The 9776-nt window shown below is 37.6% G+C and overlaps 1 pseudogene; it reads right to left on the bottom strand.

Annotated features, from left to right (window-relative positions):
- Positions 1-420: 420 nt before the first annotated feature.
- On the bottom strand, positions 421-1616 carry LOC112394408 (cyclin-G2 pseudogene; annotated as a pseudogene).
- Positions 1617-9776: the final 8160 nt, after the last annotated feature.

Below are 9776 nucleotides of genomic sequence, written 5' to 3'. Positions count from 1 at the left end.
CACTCCCCTCCCTCAAACCTCATCTTCGCTCAGACTCGGCTCTTTTATTCTCAGCAGATATCAAAGTCTTCTGCTTTATATTTCATCATGGGGAAAAAGAAGGTTCTCTCTTTACCTCCCTACATCCTTACCAGCAAAATATATTATCCATATGGAAAAGTAGCTAAAAATTATTTTATTCAAAGAAAAAACTAAAGTGAAAAATTTTAATCATTTTCAATCATTTGAGAGGTCCTAACCCATTTGATAGCTTGGAATATGAAAATAAACCAGATCTGATCTGAATAATTATAGACAACAGGTGTTCCAGTCTTTGTAGTCCTACCTAGATAGGGGCTGGACCAAAAACTACCTACTTCCCCATTAATTGCTTATAAACTATATGTATAATTTAAATTCTGACACAATGTAATTAGATTTCTAAGATGGAAAACAGAGAGTGTGCCACTTTTGAGTTGAAAAAGACAGTGCATCTTTGATCACTGAGATGGCGAGAGAACTGCTGAGACTTCATTCTCTAAAATTCACATCCTTAAGGGATTCACTTTCACTTTCATCAAGACAGCAATCTTCTGGTATTGTTGACAACTTAGGAACACCACAGTTGCTGTCTTGGAGTGTCTGGGCTCTTGCCTATAGACAATCCAAACCAACTTCTTGCAACATCCAAGAGAAAATATCCAGCTAGTCACTTAGAAACTATTTACTTACCTCCAGTAAAAGGACTCAGTATCATTAATCTTTGAATACTTTACAACAAGCTGGAGAAACTGCGATAACTTAATGAATTACGTTTCTACTTCCAGAATGAGAAGACACAAAGCTAATACTGATGGCTTTGCTTTTGCAAAGACTAGTGGAAAATTGCAAGCTTTCAGCTGAGCTTCCAGTTTATCAAGGCTCAATATTTCTTTCCTTTCCGAAATATGAAGAAATATAATAGTCTTGTGTAAGAAAAAAAAAGTTTAATACAGCAGTATGTTCCATTTCATTGTTCTAATTTTTCTTCCAAAGTTATTTTTTTCCTTTGTTTTCTGTCAGAAGCAGTGCATTTACATTGAGTAATCCAGACTACTTCATGAGAAGATGAATCATTGCATTCTTCTTCAACTCTTCTGGCAGCCAGCAAAAACAACAGACTCCAGTGCAAGACAAATTTTAGGTTTCACCTTCATAAAAGCCAAGGATCTGTCCAAAATATTGACAACCAGGATAAAAGTTTATGTGCAAGATTGAAAATAAAAAAGTTGGTTAAATCTCTTAAATCTTGACCTGTCTCTGTCTTTAACACACAATGTTATTGTTCTCAGGGGAAGCCTTCGTCAAGCTCAGTCCTTTTTTTGTGGTTGGAATTTCTGTTCCTATTCCAAGTAGAATTTCAGTAGCTCAGAGAGCTGAACTTATTCCAGACTGCCAAGACCTATGCCCCCAGATCCTTCACTAGGTGGGAGAGGCAGCATCTGGCCTGGAGAGAGCTGAGCACAGAAGAACACGATGGACTCTTCCCTGGGTCAGTGACCCACCAGCTCAACAGTGCCCCCAACAAGCATCCAACCCTCCACTGCCTCTGCCACCTCCTCCGCAGCCTCAGAGCCCAGCTTCACACCGCTGTCCATGCCCACCCTCCTACTGGCAGCATCTCCTCCTGCAGGCTCTGGTCTCCCAGCAGCTCTCGGGCCATGGCATGCCATCAGCAGAAGCTGAAGCAAACCTGTTCTTGTTCATCATATTTTTAATTTCCAAAGTTAAAAATTGTTCTTATTTCCTTTTCTATAAGATCCCATTTTGGTTTCATAAACAGATAATCTTTTCTTCTATCTTTGATGATATTAACTATGACCTTTATTTGGTTCTCTGTTCCATTGATTGTTTTTGTCCAAGTTTTTTTCTGTTTGTTTTTGTCTCTGCCTCTTGAGTTGTCTTTTCTCAAATGTGCAGTGATTATCGGCATTCCCTTTATGTAAAAATGAGAAGCTGATTGGAAGAAGTGCATTGTTGTGTGTTGGTGGAGGGTAGCAACCTGGCTGTCTAGGATTCTAGGAGCAAAGCAGGAGAAGCAGCCTGCTAGTCCAGTGTTTCAATACATAGATGTTTACATAATTCCAATATTCTTAGCTCCAACACTCACCCCTATCTTATCCTATGTCTGTTGTCTCTGAATCCAGAGCTCCTGGGCTTAGTTTCTCCAGACTAAACCTGTTGCTGCATGCGATGGAGGTGGGTAGAGTCGTTCTCTGACTGCTCAGGGAATTGCAGGGGAGCAGGCAAGTTCAACCAGTTGATGTACAGATATTAAACCAATCATGTTGCCAATCACACCTCAGCCCATGTTCTAGGCATTCTTCAAGGTAAATTAGATAAATTCTTATAAGTACCCCACCTCTTGCAGGTATTTGGATTTCTACTTCTTCTAGTCTGGTAAGTTCATTAAATCTCCTCCATTAGTTTGCTGTCTAAACATTTTTTGAAATCTTTCATCCATGGTTTTCCCTTATGTTGAATTTACCCTTGTGGTTAATACTTTTTTGCTTCTTCACTGATATTTTAATGAAGTTTTTGGAGGGAGAGCTGATGGGCAAGGGTGGTCAATCTGCCAAACTTAACTGGAAGGGTTCAATAGTTAACTGTTGATATTTCTAAAACATTGGACAACATCATAAGTGTACACATGGGTGGTTTGGGGGGCAACAGGTAATGCCATATACCATTTGCAACATTAGAATATCCTTTTGACTCTACCTTCAAAGTATGATCAGAATTTGAACTCCCCAATAGCTGTCATCCTAATCCAGTGATATCATTTTATACCATCTGTCATGGTACACTACCATCTGTCATGTGGATTGAGATAATGTAGCAAATGAGAAAAGCCAATCTGGATTTATCCTGATGCCTGAAATCTGCCCAATAGCTGACTTCATTCCCATACTATGCCTGCTAGCATTTGGAGGAGAGGTCCTAACTAATGCTTATACTGTTCAATGAGTAGATGCCTAGCAGTCATTTCAAGGAATAGGCTTTCAGTTTCCCCCCAGATTTAAATCTAACCTGACATTCATTTGCCACCTTAATATATGCTCACCAGCCCCTTAACTCCCATTCATGGCTGCCCTCGTAGAAGGGGTATAGACCACTGACATCCATGTATTCTATGTCAAGAGAAGGGGGGTGTAGAATATAAAATGGGTAAGCCTCTTTAATTCAAGAAAAGATCTTTAATACATGAACCTCCAATGACAAGAACAATCTTGGTTGATGTTTTGTAGTTTGGTCAAAATAAGAGTAGTAAACTTTCATTGAGTAATCAGCCTCCTTGTGCTTATTATGTACATGCAGTTCCTATTTTTGCTTTCAGCAAACCCATGAGAAAAATGTGAACCACATGGTCCTGAGAAGAGGTAGCTGATCCAGTACTAAGACTAGGAACTTATCCTTGAACCATAAGCTCAGTTAATACAGCTGGCAGAATGGTCCTGGGAGCATATGAAATACCAGTTTCAAGCCTCCCAGAATAACTTAGGAAAACTTCAAAGTGAGATTTTTCTGAATAGCCACTGGACACAAGTGAAAATGCACGCCTCCTTATCTCTACGCCAATTTTTCTAACCACAAGAGAGGACTGCCAACAATTAGGTTACACCCATTCTCAACCATCTGCACTATTCTTTCCCAAGAATCTTAAAGTTCATCATGCGTACCCTTGACCCCATCTTGTCCCAAGCTACCTAGTACTCCATCAGTACCTCATATTTTTTAATCTCCTTCCCTTTTATCTTCTTATTATTCTTAAGTAGTGCCCTTGCTTTATTCTTATAAATGCTTTTTGCCTTACATTGTTTTGTCCAATATTAGTTTAGCTAGATCAACTTTCTTTGGGTTTTTTTTTTTTGCTGTACGCGGGCCTCTCACTGTTGTGGCCTCTCCCGTTGCGGGGCACCAGCTCCGGACGCGCAGGCTCAGCGGCTATGGCTCACGGGCCCAGCCGCTCCGCGGCATGTGGGATCTTCCCGGACCGGGGCACGAACCCGTGTCGCCTGCATCGGCAGGCGGACTCTCAACCACTGTGCCACCAGGGAAGCCCTCTTTTGGTTATTTTTTGAATGGTATATATTTCCTCATCCATTTCTGTGTGGTTTTGATTTAGGTAATTAATTATTTAACTTGGGTGTCCCTTATAAGTAGTATGTGGCTAAAATTTTTATTCTTTTTATTCAATGTGTTAAAATCTGCCTGGTGAAGTTAGCCCAATTGTATTTATTATGGTTACTAGTATATTAGGATTTTATTACAATCCTATTTTGTGGTTTCTGTTTATCCAAAGTTTTTCTTAGATTCCTTCCCTACTTACCTTCCATTTGATAAATAATTTTATGTTTTCTTTTATCTATGATGGTTTTAAAAGTATAGATTACATTTTTATTCTTTTTGGTGACTTCTGCTAAAATTTTGATATGAATACTTAGTTATAATTTTTAGCAAAATGTAACAGTATTTCTACCTCTACCCCAGCCAATCATGTCATCTTTCACAGTCCCTTCCTGCACAATGTTATTGTTGTTTACAGTTTTCATTTTATTCTTTATTTTAAATGCGCACACAAAGTAACATTTTATTGTCAGTTAATTTCATTTGATATTTTGTCATTTGCTTGTATTTGGAGAAGAAGATATGAAGTGTCTTGAGTGCAAGCCCTTTAATCTATGAACATGTGTAAGTCTCCCCCCACTGTTCTGGAGAGGTTCCAGTGCTGTCAACAGATTCTCAAAGGGGAACATTATCCAAAGATTAAGAACCACTCACCTTCAGCATAAAATCCAAGTCCCTTTATAAGGCATACAAGGCTCTCCAGGACCTGCTCTCCAGGACCTGCTCTGTGCTTCTGCCACTCCTTGTTGGACTAGTCAAATTCCAGCAAAACTAAACTGTATGGGAGCACGCACACACACACATACACACACACACATACACACACACACCCCATGTACTATGCTGGTCCTTACTTCTGTGCATTTGCTCATGCCTTTCTCTTCCACACTTCTCCCATCTCCATCCCTGGTATTCACTAAATAACCCCTCCTCGTCCTTTAAGAAGTATCTCTGGTTTCAATTCCTGTAAGAACTTTTCTCTGATTAGCCACCACCATTACATTACTGGGACTTCCATAGTTCCTGATATTTTATAATTTGGCTTATATTTGTATAAGATAGCTGTTTCCCATATGAGACAGTCACACAAGTGTAGTAACTATGTGGTTTGTCTTTGTATACTCTCCGTGCCTGGCACAGTGCCTGACATATATAGTGAGTATTCAGTATATATTTGCTGAAGGAAATAACAAAGGAGAAGTACTATGGGCCTGCTTAAGGGTAAAAAACAATTAGGCTAAATACTTTCAATTAAGATTAGTGTTTATCTATAGCTTCAGAATTAGCCAACAATAAGGAACACCAGTGAGACTCTTAATGAAGAAACTACAATTCAGTGATTTAATTGGAAAATAATACTGAACAGGGATTGTACAAAATAAATGTGTGTGTACACATACACACATGCATACACGTATTTTTGTTTCACTTTTCTAAAAGATAACTTCTTCTTACTGAGTTCTGAGGAAAAGCTGGCTCAGGAGATGCAATTGATAGGTCCTAACTTGGGGATGGGACGGGGGAGCTTGCAAGGTAACAGGAAAACCAGAAAACACTAATCTGACTCCACTGCAAAAGAAAGAACTTTAATACAAGAAAAGGATATAGTGACATATAAACATGGACCTTTAATACAAAAAAAGGATATAATGACATATGAACGTGCCATTTATAAAATAGAAGATAGTCAAGAAAAATATGGAAAACAGCAAACATTTAATATAAGAAATATGGATATGGATATTACAACATTGCAATACCACCTTAAAATATGCAAAGAAAACACCTGAATAATAGAGCAAAATTGATAATCCACATAATAATGTAAAAATTCTGAAAAATAACTAAGGTGAGAAATGGAAAAATTAGAAAATATGTCTGGTGTTAAATGAACAAGCTGAAATCAACACTAGGATATATCCTAATAAAAGCCTTAAATTTCAAGAAAAAAGAATTCACTAAACTTCAAAAGCAGAAGGAGAGTGAACAGATTACCACCAGGAAACCAAATTTAAGAGTGCTTCAGACTACCAAAGACAGAGGAGTGACGTCTCCAAAAGCCTGAAAGAGAAAGCAGGTGATCTAAGACTAATCTCAAGTTGTCCCTACTGCATGGCGGCTATAGGAGCCATACTAAGAAAGGCCAATTTCCAACATCTTTTCCACTCATACATCATTCTTCAGAGGACAATAGAGTATAGCACTTAGAACATCAATAACTAAAAGGTTACAGGAAAACTCAAAAAAAAAGTCTTTGGATATTTTATAAACTAACTAGTGATTCATAAACAATAAAAAGAAGATAAAAGTGATCATTTAAAAGGGTAAAATACAAACATTTAGAAGAAGTTGGTGTGGAATTTAAATAACTCCAGTAACTTTTGAACATAACTTTCAAAAATATCAGTTCTTCATATAGAAATCATAAAGAATATGACAGGATAGACAATATAAACAACATAAAATATATGATATAAAAATGATCCAAAAGTAGTGGGATTGTTGAGGTAGATACAATTTTATGTATTATGTCAGTGGACAAATATTTATTTTCTATTTATGTGCCAGACACAAAACCAGGAACTGCACTAGACTATGAGAATATAGCGATGAACAGTTAAAAATGTCAACTGCCCTCTCAAGGAAGATAATAATAGACAAATACTAGTGGCAGAGTGATACAACAGATAAAGAGAATGTTGTGGAGGGTATAAAAAAGGAGTCCTAGTATTTCTGGCAGGTTTCTTTCAGGTTTCAGATGAAACCTGAAAGTGGGTTTTAAATTGTTCACAAGAAATTTCAGAAATAGAATAGTTATCTTCTAAGTGATACTGAAATACAAAAGAAAAACATAAATAGGAAATACATCAAAATCTTACCCTCCCTCTGCCTTCCAGCCTTCATTGCCTTAGGTAGCTCCATTTAAACTTGCTTACGTATCATCTTCTTTGTCTCTTGCCCCATTGTCATGACACATATACAAATGCACATGTGCTCACCTAGAGTATTATTTCTATATCTATGTTGTCAATCACTTGTCACACTTATTATAACCATTGACTTCTGGATCTGCAGTCTCCAGGACCCATAAGCCTTCTTGAGGACAGAAAGCATCTTTTATTCTACTTTGTTACCATGAAGATCTAGCATAGGAAAACCATTTCCTTCTCTGTCCCAGTAGAAACTCAAATTTTACTCTTCCACTCCAGGTGGACTCATATCCATTATAATCTACTTAAACTCCCTCCAACACACACACACACACACACACACACACACACACACACACACACACACACTCAAGATAGGTGAGGTTCAGATCCTGATTTGAGTTCTTGGCATTTCTGCTTCAGACCTTGGAACAATAAAAACAAAAGCTTGCCTGTCTTCTCGGAATAGGACTGGAGGGATCTCTTTTATTCTTTTCTGTATCTTATAGGAATAAAAACCAAACATAAATTACTATCTCTACAAATTATCTTGCCATATTTATTTGAGTCATTGGTGAAACTGTTAGAGGAAATAGGCAAATATTTTCAGCAAGAAAATTATATGATACTTAATCTAAGACTGGCAAATAAATAAGTAAACTATTTGCCAGAACTAATATAATATAAAGAGTAACTGCTGCAGTGGTAAAGTAACATGTTCTGCAAGGTTTTGATTTTACATTACGATTCAATTTGGTTTCTCTTTCATAAAATATGACCTTTTGGATTTTGTGTATTACACATTCCATCAGATAACTTTCTACCATACAACTGAAATCATATAGACTTATCATTTCTATTTTTTCCTTTAGTGTCTCAAAAGAATTTTATAAACCATTGCCATATAAATTAAATCCCCTGAATATTTGACAAAATGTTTTTAATATCCTTGCTTTATTCAAAGTTTAAGGATTTGTTTAACTATTCTTATATAAAAATTAACTCCAAACCTTAGCAGGTTAAAGCAACCATTTTATTTTGCTCACAAGGTTATGGATCAATTATATCTCAATAAATCTGAAATTAAAAAAAAAGAATATGGAAGGGCTAAGGGTTCAGCTGGGTGGTTCTCATTTGGGGTCTGTCATGTAACTCTAGTGAGATGTTGGCTGGGACTGGAATTAACCCAAAATGACTCACTTACCTGTCAAACAATTGATACTAGTTACTAGCTGCGAGTGCAGATTTGGCTATTGATCAGAGCACCTGCATATAACCCCTGCAGTTTGGCAGTCCCACGTGGCTCAAGTATCAACAAATGTGGCAAAAACTAGGTGGATTTTTCTTGCCTAGTCTGAAAAGTAACACAGCATCACTGTGTAGCCATAATCCATTGTTACAAAGAAGTAACAAGTTATCCACAACCAAGCAAAGGGGAAATAGACCCCATTTCTTGATGTGAAGCCAAATTCACTATGTAAGAACACTACATGGGATGGGATACTGTTGCAGCCATCTTTGGAAAACAATCTCTTACAGAATTCCAGGCAGTCTACTGTCTTACTGTAACACACCAAAGATATTAGAAGTGTCACCTAAAGTCTGTATAGATATAAAATTAGTCTTCCATATGTATCATCTTTCAATTAATTTCAATAACAATAAGTTTTATTACTAATCACTAAAGAATGGATAGCCTTAATACAAGATTTTGAATTTCCTTCATAGGCTCTGTTGAAGGAAGAGAATTGATAATAATGAGAAGTTTATTAGATGCAGGAGCAAATAGTGACATACAAATTATTTCTACCCATAATATATATCCCTTTAAAAGAACAGCTCTACAGCCGCATAGCACAGGGAGATCAGCTCGGTGCTTTGTGCCCACCTAGAGGGGTGGGATAGGGAGGGTGGGAGGGAGACGCAAGAGGGAGGAGATATGGGGATGTATGTATATGTATAGCTGATTCACTTTGTTATAAAGCAGAAACTAACACACCATTGTAAAGCAATTATACTCCCTCCAATAAAGATGTTTAAAAAAAAAAGTAGCTCTTACGATTGCCATTTGGGATTAATCAGAAAAAAAATAAGGAAAACGTTTGATTATTTTATTTCAAGCAAGAAAACAAAGGAACTAAATGTATACTGAGTTACATCTGTCTACTAGATTGTGCTAAGTACTGTATCTGGATATGTATTTACGCTTAACATCTTTAAGTATATCCATTTCTATATCTATATTCAACCTTCATTTCAACCTTCAGATGCAAAAGTAGAGACTAAGTGATACTAAGTTGCTTCCCAAAGTCATATAGCTGATTTGCAGCAGAGCTCAGGTTTGAAAGCAGTATTCAGTGACTTTAAAGCTTGTGCTCTTTCCACAACATCATTTACATTAAAATAGTACTATAAGCATATACTTTTCCTTGATGTGGTGGTCATCTGAATACTTCCCCCAAATTACTTTTCCTTGACAACTTAAAAGTTCTGTAGGGCTTCCCTGGTGGCGCAGTGGTTGAGAGTCCACCTGCCGATGCAGGGGACACGGGTTCATGCCCCGGTCCGGGAGGATCCCACAAGCCGCGGAGTGGCTGGGCCCGTGAGCCATGGCCTGTGATCCTGCGCGTCCGGAGCCTGTGCTCCGCAACGGGAGAGGCCCCAGCAGTGAGAGGCCCGCATTCCGCAAAAAAAAAAAAA

The sequence above is a fragment of the Neophocaena asiaeorientalis genome, unplaced genomic scaffold (genome assembly GCF_003031525.2).
Source record: "Neophocaena asiaeorientalis asiaeorientalis breed wild unplaced genomic scaffold, Neophocaena_asiaeorientalis_V1.1 scaffold134, whole genome shotgun sequence".
NCBI lineage: Eukaryota > Metazoa > Chordata > Mammalia > Artiodactyla > Phocoenidae > Neophocaena > Neophocaena asiaeorientalis.
The sequence above is the reverse complement of the archived record's forward strand: the minus strand, read 5'-3'. Positions and strand labels throughout refer to the sequence as shown.